At 39.0% G+C, this 21,488-nt stretch overlaps 1 protein-coding gene across 13 annotated transcripts in view; it reads right to left on the bottom strand.

Moving 5' to 3' along the window:
* Positions 1-21,488, bottom strand: part of NELL1 (neural EGFL like 1) — a 1,048,536-nt gene that overhangs the window by 143,429 nt on the left and 883,619 nt on the right. The window lies entirely within an intron of this gene.

The following is a 21,488-nucleotide window of genomic DNA, read 5'->3' as shown; positions in this document are numbered from 1 at the left end:
CTCTGCTGTACATTATATCCCTGGGACTTATTTTAAAAACAGTATTTTGAATCACTTAATCCTTATGAACACTTAATACTGTTTATAAAAGGTATTAACACTTAATACCTCTCAACTATCTCACCCGCACATCACCACTAGTTTATTCTCTGTATTTGTGAGTCTCCTCTTTTATTTGTTCATTTGTTTTGTGTTTTAGATTTCACATGTAAGTGAAAATATACAACATTTGTCTTTCTCTGTCCGACTTATTTCACTAAGCATAGTACTCTCTGGGTCCATTTACGTTGTCACATATGGCAAGATTATATTCTTTTTATCACTGACTAATATTCCATTATATATATGCCACATCTTCTTTATCCCTTCATCTGTCTGTAGGCACTAAAGATGCTTCCATATCTTGGCTAGGGTAAATAATGCTTCTATAAGCATGGTGGTGCATATGTCTTATTGAATTTGTGTTTTTGCTTCCTTTGGATAAATACCCAGAAGTGGAACTGCTGGATCCTGTGGTAGTTCTATTTTTAATTTTATATAGTGGCTTCATCAATTTACTTTCCCACCAATAAGTGTACTAGTACTCCATTTTTCCACATTCTCACCAGTATTTACTTAGATTTTTTGACAACAGCCATTTTCATTAGTCAGTTTGATTATATTCTTTGCTGTTGAAGATGGAGAAGCTCTATACAGTTAGCAAAAACAAGACCAAGAACTGACTGTGGCTCAGATAATGAACACCTTAATACAAAATTTAGACAAATTGAAGAAAGCAGGGAAAACCACTCAGCCATTCAGGTATGACATAAATCAAATCCCTTATGATTACACAGAGGAAGTGACAAATAGATTTAAGGGATTAGATCTGATAGGCAGAGTGCCTGAGAATTATGGATCGAAGTTCATAACATTGTATAGGAGGCGGTGATCAAAACCAACCCCAAGAAAAAAGAAATGCAAAAAGGCAAAATGGTTGTCTGAGGAGACCTTACAAATAGCTGAAAAAAGAAGTGAAAGGCAAAGGAGAAAAAGAAAGATATACCCATTTGAATGCAGAGTTTGAAAGAATAGAAAGGAAAGATAAGAAAGCCTTTCTAAGTGATCAATGCAAAGAAATAAGGAAAACAATACAATGGGAATAAAGACTAGAGATCTCTTCAAGAAAATTAGAGATACCAAGGGAATATTTCAGGCAAAGATGGGCATGATAAAGGACAGAAATGGTATGGACCTAACAGAATAAAATATTAAGAAGAGGTGGCAAAAATACACAGAAGAACTATACAAAAAAGATCTTCATGACCTGGATAACAACAGTGGTGTGATCACTCACCTAGAGCCAGACATCCTGTGAAGTCAAGAGGGCCTTAGGAAACATCACTATGAACAAAGCTAGTGGAGGTGAGGGAATTCCAGTTGAACTATTTCAAATCGTAAAGATGACGCTGTGAAAGTGCTGCACTCAATATGCCAGCAAATTTGGAAAACTCAGCAGTGGCCACAGTCCTGGAAAAGGTCAGTTTTCATTCTAATCCCAAAGAAAGGCAATGCCAAAAAAAATGTTCAAACTACTGCACAGTTGCACTAATTTCACATGCTAGCAAGGTAATACTCAAAATTCTCCAAGCTAGACTTTAGCAGCATGTGAACGGAGAACTTCCAGAGGTACATGCTGGATTGAGAAAGGGCAGAGGAACCAGAGATCAAATTTCCAACATCCATTGGAACAAATAAAAAGGAAGGGAATTCCAGAAAAAATATGTACTTCAGCTTTATTAACTATGCTAAAGCCTTTGACTGTGTGAAAGTGAAGTCACTCAGTCCTGTCCGACTCTTTGTGACCCCATGGATTGTAGCCTACCAGGCTCCTCCCTCCATGGGATTCCCCAGGCAAGAGTACTGGAGTGGGTTGCCATTTCCTTCTGTGTGGATCACAACAAAGTGTGGAACGTTCTTTAAAGGATGGGAATACCAGACCACCTTCCCTGCCTCCTGAGAAACCAGTATGCAGGTCAAGAAGCAACAGTTAGAAATGGACATGGAAAAATGGACTGGTTCCAAATTGAGAAAAGAGTACAACAAGGCTGTATATTGTTACCCTGTTTATTTAACTTATATGCAGAGTACATCATGCGAAATGCTGGGCAGGATGAAGCAGAGCTGGAATCAAGATTTCCAGGAGAAATATTAATAACCTCAAATATGCAGATGACACCACCCTGATGGCAGAAAGTGAAGAGGAACTAAAGAGCCTCTTGATGACAGTGAAAGAGGAGAATGAATAAGCTGGCTTAAACACAACATTCTAAAGACGAAGATCATGGCATTTGGTCCCATCACTTCATGGCAAATAGATGGGGAAAAAATGGAAGCAGTGACTGACTTTATTTTCTTGGGTTCCAAAATCACTGCAGATGGTTTCTTAAACCAGGGAATTAAAAGACTCTTGCTCCTTTGAAGAAAAGCTATGACAAATCCAGACAGCGTATTAAAAAGCAGAGCTATCACTTTCCCAATAACGATCCATATAGTCAAAGCTACAGTTTTTCCATTAGTCATGTATAGATGTGAGAGTTAGACCATGAAGAAGGCTGAGTGCTGAAGACTGATGCTTTTGAACTGTGGTGTTGGAGAAGACTCTTGTGAGTCTCTTGGTTTCCCTAGTGACTTGAGAGTCCCTAGGATCAAACCAGTCAAGCTTAAAGGAAATCAGTCCTGAATATTCATTGGAAGGACTGATACTGAAGCTGAAACTCCAAGACTTTAGCCACCTGATATGAAGAGCTGACTTATTAGAAAAGACCCTGATGCTGAGAAAGATTGAAGGCAGGAGAAGTAGATGACAGAGGACGAGCTGGTTAGATGGCAACACCAACTCAATGCACGTGAGTTGGAACAAACTCCAGGAGATGGTGAAGGACAGGGAAGCATGGTGTGCTGCAGTCCTTGGGATAGCAAATGGTGGGACATGGCTGAGTGACTGAACAGCAACAAAATTCTGACAGGTGTGAGATGATATTCACTGTAGTTTTGACTTTTCTTTCTCTGACTTGTAGTGATGTTGAGCACCTTTTCATGTGCCTATTGGCCATTTGTGTGCCTTCTTTTGGATAATGGTTATTGAGGTCCTCTGCCCATTTTTTAATTGAATGGTTCCTTTTTTGATATTGAGTTGTACAAGTTCTTTATATATTTTTATATTAACACCTTATCAGAAATATCATTTTCTGGTATTTTTCAGTAGACTGCTTTTTCGTTATGCTTCCTTTGCTGTTCAAAATCTTTTAGTTTTACTTGGCCCCATTAAAAAAAAAATTTTTTTTGTTGTTGTTCCTCTTGCCTAAGGATCCAAAAATATATTGCTAAACATATTTTAGAGGTTAAAGAGTGTACAGCTGATGTTCTATGAGTTTTATGGTCTCATGTCTTACATTGATGTTGCTAATCTATTTGGAGTTTAATTTTTTATGTGGTGTGAGAAAATAGTCTAGTTTCATTATTTTACATGCAGCTGTCTAGTTTTCATAACCCCACTAATTGTAGTGGAGTTTTCATAACCCCTATTGTATACTTTTCCCCCATTGTATACTCTTGCTTTTCTTGTTGTAGATTAATTGACCATATGTATGTGAGTGTACTTCTGGGTCCTCTATCCTGCTCCATTGACCTACATGTATGTTTTTTGCCAGTACTATACTGTTTTGATTACTAAACTTTTAGTATAGTTTGAAGTATAGCATAGAGTATGACACTTCCAACTTTGTCCTTCTTTCTTTCCTAGTCCAGTTCAAACATTGCCACAGTCATGGAGCTTCCTTTATTTTCCAGAAGGACAACTCTTTCATCTGAACTTCTGTAGGCTTACCTGGGCTTACCTTTGCCCTGCATACCTTGCCTGCCCTCATGTTATAAAAACAATTTAAGATTAAAACCAAGTTTAATTTTTGTGTCTCTGTTATTTAATTCTGGGATATTTGCATAGTGTTTCACCCATAGGAGGCTTCCAATAACTGATAGTAAGTTGGAAGGCCAAAGTGGAAGAAAGAAAAGCTTAAGAAGAAAGGAAGGAGTGAATTGTTGGCCACATTTCCTATTGGATTGTTTCTTCTTGGATATTCCTGTCATCTCAGCAGCCATCAACAACACAGATTCCACAAATTTTGTCCCCCAAAGCAAAACTCTGTCATCTTTTTTTCTAGAAACTGCATTTAAACAACCTACCTGACACGATTCAAATATTACATTGATTTTTCTCCTACTCTCAGTATAACACAATAACAAGACATGTAACAAGCAGAGAAAGATTTTATTTTCCAAGAGGTATCCCAGAATATGCTCTCAATAGTTAACTGTAAACTTGGCTGTAGGTAAAGGCCAGGGAGTGATTTATGACTCAATAACAATCAAAAGAGTAATGTACTTAGTGACATAAGTTAAAATAATGCTGTAATGCTCCGAATCATTAAAGTTCAACAATTTAGGTTAAAGGAAAGCAAGTTGTACTTGATAAGCAGACAGTGTCTTGGGTTTCTGGAAGTCAATCAAACTAATGATGAACTGAGCTAGAGGTAGAAAGGGCTTTGCTAATCAGGGAAAAGAGCAAACTGAACTTTTCCAGAGACTGGTGGTATTAGCTGAGCCACAGCTGGGCAGAGGATTCAAAAGAAAAAGATAGTGAACCTTGTGTCCTGCTGAGCTTAGACAGCTCAAATGCCATCAGGAAAACGAATATCAGTCTTGCTCTCCATTGACTCTAACGCTGAAGTCACTCCTGAAATTGAACTCAATTGAACTCCCTGTCTCCAGCAAAAGGCTAAAACAAATGTCTTAAACTTTTTTCTATTTGTTGGCCAGAGTCAACATGGGCTTTTAATATAAAGTAAAAAAATTAATTTTATACTTCAATTATAGCTTTATATACTTAATTTTAGGCCAGCTTCCCTGGTAGCTCTGTGGTAAAGAATCCACCTGAAATGCAGGAGCAGTGCAGGAGATGTGGGTTCTATCCCTGGTCCAGAAGATCCCCTGATGTGGGAAATGGCAAACCACTCCAGAATTCTTGCCTGGGAAATCCCATGGACAGAGAAATCTGGAGGGCTACTGTCCATAGGGTTGCAAAAAGTCAGACATGACTTAGTGACTAAACGACAGCAAAAACAACAAATACTTAATTAGGAATCTGAATCTACTGATTTTTCACATATGCACACCCATATGAATGTGTCTGTATGTGTGTGTTTGCTCATGCAGTGACAAAGAGCATGAACTTGAGTCACACAGAATTGGTTCAGTGTCTTAGGTCTGCCTTTTTGTAACTACTGATCTTGGACAAGTTCTAAGGCTCCCACAGCCTCAGTTTCTTAATTTCTATCTTGAGAATAATGTAACTTCCTCAACAAATTGTGATTATTGAATGTGACAATAAATATAACATGCTTATCATAGTAAATAAATAATAAATGGTACCTTTTTATGACTAATATGTCATTGCATATGTGTACCACATCTTTATCCACCATAGAAAGGAATGATATTTATTAAGCTGTCGTGAGGTGGATGAACCTAGAGCCTGTCATACAGAGTGAATGAAGTCAGAAAGAGAAAAACAAATATCATATAGTAACACATATATATGGAATCTAGAAAAATGATACGGATGAACCTGTTTGCAGGACAAGAACAGAGGTGCCAACTTAGAGAATGGACTTGAGGTCACAGTGGGGGTAGAAGCGGGGGGGATGAATTGACAGAGTGGCAATGACACATATACCCTACCATGTGTAAAACAGATAGCTAGGAATAAGCTGCTATATAGCAGAGGGAACACAGTTCAGCGCTCTGTGATGACCTAGAGGAACCTGGTGCTCTGTGATGACCTAGAGAGAGTCCAAGAGGGAGCAGATATAAGTGTATACTTTGCTGATTCATGTCATCATACAGCACAAACTACCAAAGCATTGTAAATCAGTAACATTCCAGTAAATTAAAAAAAATCATAAATGCTAGTTATTATGATTATATAATTTATTACATTTACTTAATCTTGGAAATTATTTTCAGTTCATTAAAATCTATATCATTGAAGAGAAATATCATGCCTTTATCATTTATTTACCAACATTTCTAGTTTACCAACTAGGAAACTTGTCTCCATGGATCAGAAAGGCCAGAGAACACATCAGAAAAGAACACAGACATAGTTTTATTGACATGTATTCTAGTGGGCAAGACTGAAGTAGTGGTAAGCTTGATAATTTTATCTTGGGCTCAATTTGATTCATATTCCCCAGGCTACTTTCCCTTAACCTTCTGAATTCATTTTCAAGGCTATAATCTTTTCTCAAATACAGAAAAAGAGACCATTGAAAAGAGAGTCAAAAAAAAAAAAAAGAGTGGTACACTATGTGATCCATGCGTAGAGCCATATTTCCGTGAAGTTTTTTGACTCCAAGGACTAGCAAACCCTAGACAATGGCAGGAATGTAAATCTGGGTGGAATTTCTCTGAGGGTTTTGTATCCTTAAACAGATGTGCCCTTGTCTTAGGCTTGAGTCTGATCCTCTCTAAATATGATGATGAAGATTGATGACAATTAACATATTAAGTGACTATTACGTACAAAACAGCTTGCTAAGTATTTTATGTTCATCATTATGTTTTTTACAACAAATATGGTAAAGATACTACCTGGTGGCTAAGACAGTAAAAAAATCCTCCTGCAATGCAAGCGATTCATATTCAATCCCTGCGCTGGGAAGATCCCCTGGAGAAGGAAGTGGCTCCCCACTCCAGTATTCTTGCTGGAAGAATCCCATGGACAGATTAGTCTGGTAGGCTATAGTTCATAGGGTCGCAAAGAATTGGACACCACTGAGCGACTAATACTTTCACTTATTTTTTCAATACTATTTTTACCATTTTACACATGAGAAAGTTGATGTTCAGCAAGTTTAAATCATCTGTTCAAATGGCACAGCAAGTGCCAATGCAGGATCTGAGGTCTAGAGTCAGAGCCCTTAGCTGCAGCACAGAACAACCCTCAGGTCAGGATGTTTTAGCCAGCACGTTCTGAGCATCCACTCTGCTCTACTGTGCCAGATGCCAGTAATATCAGAAGGAGTAAGACATGGCATGGTAATCTCCAGTCACAATGATGTACAGATGGCCAGATAAATATATAGGGCAGGTACCATCACTGACTTGGAGAGAACAAAGAAATGTCATAGAAAGTGTGGCATTGAAGTCTACAAATAACAAGAGAAATACAAAGTACATATCAGGTAATTTAAAGATGGATGTAAAAAATATGAAAGGAAGTCTACTGGGAGACCTACATATATGGCTGAAATATAAGGTTAAAGGAAAGAAAGGGCAAGAGATGAGATACTAAAAGTGGTCAAATCATAGGGAACTTAAGAGATCATACGAAGGACAGTGGACTTCACCCTTTTGAGTCTAGACAAAGGGAGCCATGAGGCTTTCAATCAGGAAAGGGATGTGATTGTATTTGAATTGTAGGATGCATTAATCTAGAGACAAAATTTTTAGTAAGATTACTTTATACCAGCTTTGAGAACTTGGTCATGTTGCTGTACCTTTTTTTTTTAACCTCAATTCTCCATTTTTAAAGTGGAAATATAGAATATCTACTTCTTTGGATTGACATACATCCCAAAATATGGTGGGGATATATTTATTGACTGTATAAAACAGAGAATTAGTGAGAACATACTGTATAAAACAGGGAACTCCACTTGATGCACTGTGGTGACCTGAAGTCCACAAGGGTGAGGGTATATGTATATATGTGCCTGATTCGTTTTAGCTGTAAAGTATAAACTAACAACATTATAAAGCAATTATATTCCAGTAAAAAAATTACTTAAAAAAAGAGTACCTACTTAAAAACGTTGCGGTGAGAATTAAGTAAATTCAAGTAGAAAACCACACATACAAGTACCTTGCATAGAGTCAGCCCTCACTAAGTGTTAGATATTATTTATTTTTTTATGGATGAAGGTTGGAAAGCATTAATCAAATGCTACTCTTCAGATGAAGAATTCCAAAAAAGGGGTGATAAGTGTCATTCTTGGTAACATTTGCCTTCGGAGAGGTCCACTTTGCATTCCAATCTAATTTCAAAATGAGACAAATAGGACGATGTAGAAATGCACAAAGATATGTCCAATCTCTTTCCAAACAGCATGGTGGTACACTTTTACAGTGCCTCTGGATTCAAGATGCTACAACTCAACATCCTGCACTCAGACAGCAGACCTCACTTCTCTGAGAGTGGAGGATGGAGACTTGCAGCTTCTTTGGCCCCTTTTGTAATTCAAGTGCAGGGAGGATGGGAAAGGAAGTCCAGTCCTCCAGATTCCGACTCATACTACAGAGAGCTATGGCAAAGAAGATTACAGTGAGCAAACTAGGGTTTAAGAGTCTCACTGTTTTTTCTTGCAAAATTAAGAAATTCTAGGGCTGGAAGCAGACCCAAGGGACACTCTCCAACTGAGGCTGCTGGACTTTCTTTCTGTTTAGCTGGAGGGAAGGTATGGGGTATTTTTGCAAAAACGCTTCTTGCAAATGGAGTTCAATCCAATCATTTTCACTTCTAGGACTAATGCAAAATCCACTGAAAACAAAATGGGCCTGTGATTGCATGGAATTTTATCTTCTAAGCATCCTACTTACACGTTGCCTTCATCTAGAAATACGTGGATGTCTTTTGATGTAAAATGAGCAGGACTCTGAAAATTCCATAGATAATTTTATCTATAATTTGATTGAAAGTTACTTTCATTTCCATTTGGATAGAGATCCTTGGAATTCCTGGTAAGTACTATGAATGTCTGTTCTTCTTACTCATGGATGAATGGAATCTGGCTTTAAAAGCCCAGAATTCCCAATAGAAACAATACTTCCAGTGTCTGAAAGCAAAGAAATATTATTTCTGATCTGACGTGTCTGTTCACGGTTTCTCTAAGCAGAATTCCTCAGGAGAACTCTGGTTCATCTTTAAGATGAGCCTGATTGTTGTATGTCCTGCAAATACGCTTTCAGGTAAAAATAATAATAATAATAATCACCTCTATTAACAGAACTTGTCTCCAGGTGAGCATCCACTCTATCTTTCCTGCAGAGCATCCTGAGTCTTCTCTACTTCACCCACACCCCAGGTACACCTTTCTTGTCTAGAGATGGCTCTTAAATATTATCAACCTTCATCCTTTAAGGTATGGCTTTTATCCGACCCACTTCACCTTTTTAAAAATCTTTCCAGACAAGTAATAACTTGATATTCAATTGAGAAATAGAAAATTGCCACTGTAGAAACAAATAGGGAATTGGAAATAAACCACATTTTAATTGAAATGCAATTACCTAAAAGTTCTCTAATTGACAAGTTATTGATCTCCCAAAGATACTATTAAAATTATCATTACTTAAGTTTAGGCAAAAGTACTTCACAAGAAACAAAGCCAAGTTTAAAATGATTTATAATGAAGAATCAAGACCAGCAGTAATTAAAAGCCATAACCAACTTGAAGTTCCTATATCATTCAGTGAACAATCCTTCCCTCAAATTCTAAGAATTTTGTGTGAATTGTGAAGTTTTTCAATATGGCCTGGAGTTTGGTGGTAACCAGATTATCTCCATGGAATAGTGAATTGATTCTTGAATAAATTTGAAAAATGTTTAACTATACAATAGGAACAGTTATTGTTCCATCGCTCAGTCATGTCCGACTGTTTGCGTTCCCGTAGACTTCAGCACACCAAGCTTCCCTGTCCTTCACAAATTTCCAGGTTGTACTCAAACTCATGTCCATTGAGTTGGTGATGCTATTCAAGAATCTCATCCTCTGTTGACCCCTTCTCCTCCTGCCTTCAATCTTTCCCAGCTTTGGGTTCTTTTCCAATGAGTTGGCTCTTCACATCAGGTGGTCAAAGTATTGGAGCTTCAGCATCAGTCCTTCCAATGAATATTCAGGATTGATTTCCTTTAGGATTAACTGGTTGGATCTCCTTGCAGTCCAAGGGACTCTCAAGAGTCTTCTCCAGAGCCACAGTTCGAAAGCATCAATTCTTCAGCATTCAGTTCATATCATTGTACAGGAGGCATTAGTAATCCACAATAAATCTTTTAGTATGTTTGTGCCTAATAGCCTTCACTCAACACAGTTGAAGACAATTCCATTGCCAGTGGTTTTACTTTTAGTCTACTAGGAAGCTTGCCAGAGGGACTTCAAATACATTTAGAGAATCTCTGTCCCAGAGATATTTTCAAACTGTCTTTACTGCTGTCTTAAATGCTGCAATGGGGCTTACAGGAAAACAGAGTGGGCTAGAGAAACCTCTTATTGCTTCTCAGCTTTACCCAGACCAACTCTGCTTTCATGAAATAGAAATGCAAGAGTTCCAGGTGATCCTCATTCGTCTATTACAGTGGTCCTCCGTCTAACCACACCAAAGTACCCTGTTATAAACAAGCCTTCTGTAAGGCTTTCTTTACTGATTTCCTGAAATGAAATTTAAAAAATATACTACCTGCATATATAATCTTGAAAAAATCAACATAAACTCTAAACTAAAGATATTAAATTAAATTACCATAAAAAACACATAATCAATATGTAAAATGCTGGGCATGGCTACTCTAGGAAAGATATTAAAGCAGTCAGATACTTGCCCTGATAAATTTAGATTTATGCATAATAGGCCAACACGCAATTGATTTACTTTCCACACTTTTTCCTACAGTTGATATTTCAAAATAAGACTGAAATGTGCACCTCTCAATCAATCAATCAATCATAATCACCAGGAATGTGACAACTGAAAATGCAAAATAATTCAGGTGTAATTCTTTAGAGCCACAAATAAGCAGCACTGCCATCACTGACATGATTTTCCAAGATAAATTAGAGCCCTTCTTTTGTGCCAGGTACTGTTCTGAGCATGTGACATTATCGACTCATTTAATTCTCATGGCATTTTGAGATAGGTACTGTTACTATTTCCAAATCACAGCTAAGAAAACAGCGGGACAGAAGGGTTAAGTACCTTGGCCATCATCAGTTCAATTCAGTTCAGTCGCTCAGTCATGTCCGACTCTTTGCAACCCCATGAATTGCAGCACGCCAGGCTTCCCTGTCCATCACCCACTCCTGCAGTTCACTCAGACTCACGTCCATCAAGTCAGTGATGCCATCCAGCCATCTCATTCTCTGTCACCCCCTTCTCCTCCTGCCCCCAATCCCTCCCAGCATCAGAGTCTTTTCCAATGAGTCAACTCTTCGCATGAGGTGGCCAAAGTACTGGAGTTTCAGCTTTAGCATCATTCCCTCCAAAGAACACCCAAGGCTGATCTCCTTCAGAATGGACTGGTTGGATCTCCTTGCAGTCCAAGGGACTCTCAGGAGTCTTATCTAACACCACAGTTCAAAAGCATCAAAAAACTCTAGACACTGTGAAAACCCACAGATTTCCAAGACTCCTCCTAGTGGGAGGTTCTCCTCCTGCTGATCATTAACATCAAATTCTGTTGCCTGGAACCTCAGAGGACATCTTACTCTCTCTCCAAGTTTAACCACAGCAGCTCTCCTTTTATCCATTTTATGCACTGGAGTTCTAGGCAAGATTTAGCCTGGGAAAGTATGATCCTTTTGCTACTTAAAAAAGTTTTAAAACTGTTGCTTCAGACTAAGACTCATTCTTCATCTCTTTTCACTGGGCATGACAGAAAAACCTGTCTGTGGTCCCTACCATCTGCTCTAGTCCTCTGTCGCTCCAGGGCAACACAGTGCTAATGCCCCAGTGCCCTGTCACTACAAGGATCTGCAGTGACAGACTCCAGGCACAGCTGGAGAACTCAGCCCCTAATGCTGCTTGTTGCCTCTCTGCTCTGACTGATGTCCACTGGACATGTATACCCCTCATGACTTCAGCGGATTGGATGCCACGTCTGGTCCATGGAACCTTAGTCGTCCTCTGTGATGCTGTGACCCTACTCTGTCACCAAAGTTTCCAGCTGGAGGGCGTGCACTAGACGGGAAGCAAAAAATAAGCCCAGTATTTCTAAGAGTCCTGAATTAGGAATTTGGAGACATAGTTCTCTGCCCCTAATTAGTTGTGTGGCCTTGAGTAAAGTCCCCCCCCACCGCTCTGGCCTTTGGACTCTTCAGGTGTAAAATGACAATGGGTTTCAAGATCCCCAGAGCCTTTTTCATCTCTGACCCTCTCTGCTTCTCTGACTCTCACAGTCAATTGTGGGTAGAAAGGCAGTGTGTACAGCTCCAAGGCAAGGTCAGCTGCACAACAGGCTGAAGATGAGCAAGAAACACTTTTCTGGGGCTGTGGTTGCATTTATTACACACAAGTAAGCTACCAGAAGCATCAGAAGGAGATGAAAAGATAGCTGTTTGAAGGAATGGATGGAATGGTATGAACAGCAGTTATGATAACAATGCTTGAAAGGAAACGTGCTTTAGAATGAGCATGTGCCTGGATTTTATTGTCTACTCATCCAGGGCATCCTCCTTAGAACATTGTCTGTAAGGCTGCCTGAGGAATTTTAAAAGAAAGTGAAGACAGAAGAAAAAATTGGGGCAGGAGAGAATTTTATAAGATGTTGATTGAAATGTCAAGTGTTGCTTTTCAGAAAGAAAATGAAAATGTTGTAACAAGTTCAGGACAGGATGCCAAATGCTCTTGTCTGGAGATGGATGGGCAAATTTCACAGAAAATTAGGTGCTGAGTTTCCAGTGAGTCATTAGCATGTGGCTTATTAACAGGTCAGGGCTCAGAGTGGAAGCTTCAAATTTGAGTGCCAGCTCAGTGTCTTACTAATTGCATGATTTGGGGCACATTACATAATTATTGGGGGTCTCAGTTTACTCATCGACACATTATTGTCGCCAGTATTTTCTACTATTAGCTGCTAATATTTTGTATCAGAACTGTTTTCAAAGTTTAAATAGCAGTAGGAGTTTTAATCTCTGAAACAGATGAAGGAGGAGCTGCTTCAGACCCATACTCCTTCCTTTCCACTGATCCCCAAGGTGGCCCCTGGGTGATGTTTACAAACTATCAAATTTCATCTTCGCTTAGACTTCTTCCAATTCTAAAGTATGCTCTTTTGTATATTCCACAAACATGTACGGTGACCCTCACCCGCAGCAGACAGTGCTCAGCCCTGCGTATACTGAGATAATTGTGCCGTCACAACAGCCTTCCAGAGTTTTCTCTGGTACAAATGACAGAACAGTTTTCCTATTTTGACATATGGCTAATCCATTTTCACTGCTGAACACAGAGAGATTCACCACCATGCCCCAGAAGGGCAGGCAGAAGAGAGGTCTCTGGACCTGGACACTATAGTACTCCTAATTGTACTCTATGGTACAATGAATCTAATTTGATACGGGTTTCAGAAAATTACTCAGCAAATTAATTCTTGGTGAATATTTTAAGGAATCTTTTTTTTTTTTTTTTTCTGCAGTAGTTCCTTTGCCTCATTCAGTCTATCTTAAACGGTACACAAACTGTCATTCTATCCAGGGAAAATTGTTTCATAAGAACTATGATGAAGTTTTAATCTTTGGTAACTTTAGAGAGTTTTTACCTTTGGCAACTTTGTAGAATTTTCCTTTAGTGGTAGGAAAGGAGGCAAAGCATACAACTTTTGAAATTGTGCCCAGTTTGAGTCTCACGGAAAATGTACACTTGCCTATGATAGTAGATGAGGACAGTTTCTTGGACACGTGAGAAAAAGCGGTCCCATTTAATGCTAGGAAGAGAAGTCACTGCTGCCTTTGACCAAATACTCAGCTTCTGATTGTACCATTCTCCCTTACATTCACAAAGCCATAAACCTTGCTAAAATAAAGCATTGCATTTGACAACTATTTAGGCTAGGCTAAGGAGAAAGAACGCTTATCAGTACCCATGGAGGATTTAATAAGTGGATTCCTGCACATGAAAGCGGGTTAAAATTCCAAAATGGAGCCCAGCAATGTCCACTACCTTCCTAGTTATGCATATTTGGGCCAGTACATTCCTCTTTCATGTAATTCTAATTCTATGAATGTACACACTGAATAAAGTTCCATGGCCTTATTGAATGAAATTCTCCTATTTGAACTGAGATGGCCATCGCCTTATTCGTCTTTTAAACCCAGAACTTACCTACACACAACACTGACTCACAGGTAAAGCAAGCCACAGACAGCAGCCAGCATTCTAGAAAGACATCCCTCACTGCTCCTAGCTTACTCTCAGCTCCCATATTTGGGTCTGCTTCTCTGCTTTCCTAACGTTCTCCAGCCCTTAGGAATATGCCACTCCACGGGGATCTTTTTAGTGCTGTGGTCTTCACTTTATACTTGGCATCCACTGAACCGCTGGGCTGTGCCCTGTGCTCAGTCGCTCAGCTGTGTCCAGCTCTTTGCAACCCTATGAACTATAGCCCTCCAGGCTCCTCTCTGCATGAGATTTTCCAGGCAAACCTGGAGCAGGTTGCTATTCCCTTCTCCAGGGAAATTTTGCCATCCAGGGATCAAACCCATATCTCCTGTGTCTCTTGCATTGGCAGGAGGATTCTTTACCATTGAGCCACCTGGGAAGCCATATTAGCTGAATAAATCCTGGAATAGAATTGTGAACACAAGTCGTCTATCTTCAAATCACCTTCCACTGCTGCTTTGTTTTGTTTCTTCAGGTAAGATGCTTAAAATCCATGTGCCTCTGTCTCCTCTACTTCAAATTGGTGCTGGTAATGGCACTGACCCTTGAATATGTTGTAAGAATTAAGAGAGATTTTATATTTAAAAGTTCACAAGATAGATCCTGGCTCATAGTGATTATTTAATAACTGTTAACCTGCTGCTGCAGCTAAGTCCAGCCTACCAACAATGGGTGGGGGATTGAAAGCTTGTATTAGTGTTTCCTATGGTGTTCTGAAGAACTTTGATTCCTGGAGTATTTAATAGGTTTTATGTCAGGGAAAGATCTGGCATTCTAAGTAAAAATTCTAAAGTAAAGTTACATTGATTTGCTAAATCCAGAAACTTTATCAAAAAGTGTGCTGTTCCTGATGCTTAAAACAGAAATTTAACAGTTAAAACTGAATTGTCACAAGGGCTGAGTATTAATTGGATATTGGATACTGATAACTTCTAGAGGGGTTTCATATTTCATATCTTAACCTCTAGCAAATTATTGAGGAATTGCTTGGTACCAGGCATTGCACGTTGCTTATTCAAACACATTTTCTTACTTTTCATATCTACATGTGAAGACAAGAATTATTCTGACTTGACAGATGAGGAAAATACAGCTTAGAAAAGATAGATGGGACGCGGCACTGAATTCAAACCCAGACCTTCTGCTTCTGATCTAGTCTTCATTCACCGGGCTATTCCACTTCCCACGCCACTGAGCACTTCTCCCAACAATTTGAAGTATTTTGTTCTCCGAAATAATTAGTGAGCTGTGAGCTGTTTCTATGTTTCAGAAGTGATTGTTATCAATTATGGAATTATTAACGCTTCCCATCTGCCTCTAGTTTCCAGCTAAGAATGTTAATTAAAGCACAAATCCATCCAAGAATTTGGAAAATTTATGTCTGAGCATGTTTACCAATGAGTCTGGTAAAAAATGCCCAGCATGTGTTCAGTAAATAATACACATATTGATTTCACATCTCACTAGATGTCGATAATTCTTCCTTTAGAAAATTATATTACCTCAGTGACAATGTGAGGGGGCTGTGGGTGTTACCCTCCCCAAATGATTCATCTAGTTCATCCATTTGCCTCAAGACTAACACATATATCATCTTTTTATATGCATCCTGCAGACACGTAAGCTATAGAAGAGAGGCTCTCACCAAATGGTGTGAGCAGAAAAACAGAACTCGGGTTAGTAGCAGAACTTGAGGCGGTAGGCTTTTAGCAACCAAGGTCTACCTCTATATCACGCCCTGGAGAAAATAGCCAAGTTTATCCCCAGCCATGTAAAAAGAGCTCTATTAAGGGTAGTTTCATCCAAGCTGCTCCATAATACCTAATTCTTTGAGGAAAAAAATAAATAAATAAAATATTCCATAGCTACCTCAAACCAATGAATGATTCCTCTAGGAATGGAGCAGTTTAAAGAGAAGCAAATCATTTCCAACAGCCAAACAGAATTATCTTTAAAAAATATGAAAGCTTGGCCACATCTTGCTATTTGAGTATGGAGCAAAGACTACTGGTTTTTATCACTGTTAGCTCCTCAGTCTACCCAGGCTTCCATCGTCCCAGTCTTAGAAACCTCAGCACAGTCAATGGCAGCCACTCCATGCCTGCCGGCCTCAGCCTGAGCTAGAACACCAGCCTCTCCAATGAACAAACCCCTATATGACTCGTGTGCACACATTAGCTTGTACTTCTCCCATCATGTCCCTTCATTCACTTGTGGTCTTCTTTACAAATGCTTTCCAATGTGGTCCTGGAAAGCCCTTTTCTACGGTAATTAGCCCCCATTTCATGACATCCTCAGCCCTTCCCAGAATCCCTCCACCTCCTGATATAAACCCATACATTTTACATTCAGTCTTCTGTCAACAAAGTGAGAATGAGTTGACATTCAGCATTCCTTGTGCATCAGCCAATGTCCTAAGTATGACTATAGCTTTCTCTCCAAGAAAACCCCTCTCCCTGTACCCCAATGCTGTAAAGGCCAGGGTCACTCTCATAGCATTCTCTGTTGACTCTGCGTCTTTATTTCACTGACCCTCAGCACATTCCTTTCATCCTCTGAGCCTCATGTCATTCCACTTTCCCACCTCTGCTCTATCCCACATTTCTAGCATCTTCTGGTCATTCCATTTCGTCTGCTAAGCACTTCAGAACATGCCTCCCTCTCTTTCTCCACTGCTGATTTCTACCATCACAGAGATGATGTAAGGATTCACTTTTTTCACATAATTTTGGGCAACTCTTCTAACCACTTAACCATAAAACTTCGAAGTCCTCAGCCTTTTTGATGCCAAAAAATTGCATCAACCTTCCAATTCTGCCCTTTTCTCGGTCTCCCTGGCCCCCTTCAAATACTGCATTCCCTCCTACCACCCTTCTCTTGTAACCTCTTTGTTCACCTTCTTCTAAAAATCTTGTATTCATTATTAAGCTTAGATCCCACATTCACCCTAACCTATTGTCAACATCCTCAAATCCTCTTCTTTCATTGAATCTCCCTAGTAGACTATAACCTGCAATTAGTTCAACTTTCCCTTAATCTCCCACACCAACACATGCAACTGCCTTTGAAGAAAACAACATATGATTTTGTAAACTTTGTGGCTCTCCAAATCAGAGATCTTAAGAACTTTGGTACCGTCCAGCCATTTTTTTCTTGTCTCTGGTCAGCTCCCTTCAATTTACCCACAGTGACTATTACTTAAGTCTCTCTGTATCAAGGTTGTCCCACTCTCCTCTCAGCAGAAGGCTCTGAACTGGACTGTGGAGACAAATAGAACTGGGTATGGAGCTTGGCTCCACCATTTCCTAGTGCACATAACTTCTAACCTTTTCCATGCTTTGTTCTACTTATCTTTGGCTTCCCTCATAGCTCAGGGGCTTTTCTCATAGCTCAGTTGGTAAAGAATCCACCGGCAATGCCGGAAACTCCGGTTCAATTCCTGGGTCAGAAAGATCTGCTGGAGAAGGGATAGGCTACCCACTCCAGTATTCTTGGGCTTCCCTTGTGGCTCAGCTGGTAAAGAATCCACCTGCAATGCGGGAGACCTGGGTTCGGTCCCTGGGTTGGGAAGATCCCCTGGAGAAGGGAAAGGCTACCCACTTCAGTATTCTGGCCTGGAGAATTCCATAGACTGTATAGCCCATGGGGTCTCAAAGAGTCAGACACGACTGAGTGACTTTCACTTTCACTGTGATATTAAAAACATATAACACAAAAGTTGACACAAAATTTGCCCTCAATATATGTTATTGATATTGTGGAGTTATGATGATGAAGAACTTGCTCTTATTTATTTAAACAATACAAAAATACTTTAATTCCCTTCTCCACATCTACAAATATCCTTCTGTTTCTCCAAGTTAGAGGCATCTCCAAGATAGAGGCATCTCTCTACTTAAACTAACCCTTAGGTCTCTGTTGGGACCTAGTCTCCTTGAATTTATGCTGAGCATTGCTCAGCTTTCTAGTTTTTTCTATTCATTGATACAATTTTCCTTTTATAATGTTTCTATTTTCCACATTATATTACATTCTATATTCAGTTTTTTAATTTCTCATTTTTCACTAGACAGTATACTGCATGGACATTTCCCTTAACAATTTTAAAGGCTTTGAAAATAAAATTTTCAATGGTTGTATAATACTCTATGAATACGCTGTAGTTTATATACCTATGCCTTCTTTGTTGAGAATAGCATTGTTTTCATTTTTTCTTTATTATAAGTGATGCTGTGATTATTATCCTTGTGCACAAATCTTTATCTGCATCTCTGATTCTGTTCACAGGGCAGAATTCTATAAACAGACTTATGGGGTCAAAAACTGTATTTTAAGGCTCTTTATACACATTATTGAATTGCTTTTCAAAAAGATTATACCAATGTATATCCCCATCAATTTATATCCCATTGGTATAAATTATACCAATTTATACCTATGAAGGAGATGGTCTCACCATACCCATGTTATTGTTAAGATTATTTCCTGCTAAATGTTCAGCCTCCCCTTTTCTACTAGTTCTTACAACAAAGGTTAAAAATATATTTAAGTGTTTTATGTCCTAAAAATAATAATTTTCTACCCAGCGCCTCTCTTTGGATAATCATCTTCTTCCCTTTGCAGCTAGGATTCCTAGGGAGTAATTAGTCTTCAGCCTTGGTCTCTATCACCTAATCTTTCTGTCCTCTTAATTGGGCCTTCGCTTCTCCACTTAGCAAATGTTACCAATGATGTCCTAATTCAGTCTTGCAGAGTGTTCTTGTCATTTATCATATATTAAATTTAAGCCCCCAACATTAAATTTTTTCTAGGAATTCTAAATTCCCTTGCTTCTGAGACATAATTTTCTTTTTTCCTCCTTTCTTCTTAACCATTATTTCCAAGGGCTGCTTTGTTTGGACAACAACCTATAGCTGATAAACTCCCAAGCTTTACCTTTAGTTCAACAAATTCTATAAACCAGAGCAAGAGTGTTATATTAAAATATCTATTTGATTTCTTTAAATAAGTATCTTTGGGAACATAAAACCTAAAAGTCTAAAATTAAATTCATTCCATCCCTGCCCAAGCCTCCCACTCTTGCATTGACTGTTTTGGGGAAGTGCACCATTAGCCATGCCTATGTTTAAAATAGAAATCTGGAAGTAATAGATTAACCTCACTGTTCACTGTTTACTTAATAGTCAATACAATCTTACAAAATAATGTTCAAGCCTATAAAACTAACTCTTGCCTACCCTTCAGTATTTTTTGTCTAATTACACTCAGTTCTATTCACTCTGGGTTCTCACATTTCGTTTCTTGCAGATGATCAGATCAGATCAGATCAGTTGCTCAGTCGTGTCCAACTCTTTGCAACCCCATGAATCGCAGTACGCCAGGCCTCCCTGTCCATTACCAACTCCCGGAGTTTACTGAGACTCACGTGCATCGAGTCAGTGATGCCATCCAGCCATCTCATCCTCTGTCGTCCCCTTCTCCTCTTGCCCCCAATCCCTCCCAGCATCAGAGTCTTTTCCAATGAGTCAACTCTTTGCATGAGGTGGCCAAAGTACTGGAGTTTCAGCTTTAGCATCATTCCTTCCAAAGAACACCCAGGGCTGATCTCCTTCAGAATGGACTGGTTGGATCTCCTTGCAGTCCAAGGGACTCTCAAGAGTCTTCTCCAACACCACAGTTCAAAAGCATCAATTCTTCGGCGCTCAGCCTTCTTCACAGTCCAACTCTCACATCCATACATTGCAGATGGTAGAGCACAACAATCTGATTCGTGCTTCTTAAGATGTTTCCCCCCATAATGTTTCACCTAAGTGAAGTAACACATCACACTACCTTACCCAACAAAGAATTATTAAATTTTTGGAATCAGCACCCTGGAAGTTTCCTTAATCTAGACTTCCTGCTTGCTCAGTTAGAACGACCTTTTCTTTCCCTGTGGTTGAAATTCAATACTTGCCTATCTCTTCCTATATATAGTTCTAAAGTAGTTTCCTCCATTTATTTATTTGTAAATTTTTTGCTAAATTGTCTGCTCCTTAAGGGATATACTATTTCTATCTGTCTTTGTAATCCTAGTTTGGGGAATTTATCAAGAGTTTACAGAATTTATCCTGGCCTTCTAAAGTCAATATATCAGGTTAAAAGTAATTATATTTCTGGTCTCACAATTTCGTGAAAAATGTGTGCATTTCTTCCTCTGTACCACCCATATATTTCTGATGAAATTTCCTTATGCTTCTTTTGTGTCCTTGACGGTGAAAGTGAAGTCACTCAGTCGTGTCCGACTCTTTGGAACCCCATGGACTGTAGCCTACCAGGCTCCTCTGTCCATGGGATTTTCCAGGCAATAGTACTGGAGTGGATTGCCATTTCCTTCTCTAGGGGATCTTCCCAACCCAGGGATTGAACCTGGGTCTCCCGCATTGTAGACAGACTCTTTACCATCTGAGCCACCAGGGAAGTCCTGTGTCCTTGCCTTGATAGCACCTTTTAAATATTTCTTTCACAAATCCTGTGTTATTTGAGAGCATTCTTTGGTTTACCTAGTTATCTTGCTTCTTGAAGACAGATTCAGATTGTTATTCATCTTTTTGTTTCTATAAACCTTAGTCTAATACATTCCCAATAATTATTTGTTTATAAATTTGAATGTCCAAACTAACAATGCAAGATCAATATGAAAAAAAATAAAGTAAAAATCAACTAAGAGAATACTTTCACTCTATCCCTGCCAAAGAATTCACTCCTGCATAAATCAACTGGAAAACTGAAAATGAAAAATCATAAGATTACTCTTTCAGACTATGGTGAACAGGCAGTGAAGGGCACTGATCCCTAAGAGATGAGCAAAAAGGAATTCAGTCATGTAATTTCCCCTGGTATACTGCCAGTATTCAGGCAACAGTACAGAGAGAGAGCAACAGAAGCAATAGACTAGACATTGCAGATGATAAATCAATTGAACTGAAGACTCCACAATAGAATCTATCCACAATGAAGCAAAGAGAGAAAAAGTGAACAGAGTCTGAGTGACCTATAGGACATCAAGCAGTCTAACACACAAATAACTGGAGTCCTAGGACAAAAAGAGATTAAAAGGGTTCAAAAAGAACTTATTTGAAGGAACAATGGCTACATTATGGCCAAAAATTTTTCAAAATTGATAAAATCATAATAGTACATATTTAAGAAATTTAAAAAATAGCATAAAGAAAACACCACCAAGGCAAATATTAATC

Source organism: Bos grunniens, chromosome 29 (genome assembly GCF_055505025.1).
Source record: "Bos grunniens cultivar Pamir isolate PY7600 chromosome 29, Bosgru_T2T1.0, whole genome shotgun sequence".
Classification (NCBI taxonomy): domain Eukaryota; kingdom Metazoa; phylum Chordata; class Mammalia; order Artiodactyla; family Bovidae; genus Bos; species Bos grunniens.
The sequence above is the reverse complement of the archived record's forward strand: the minus strand, read 5'-3'. Positions and strand labels throughout refer to the sequence as shown.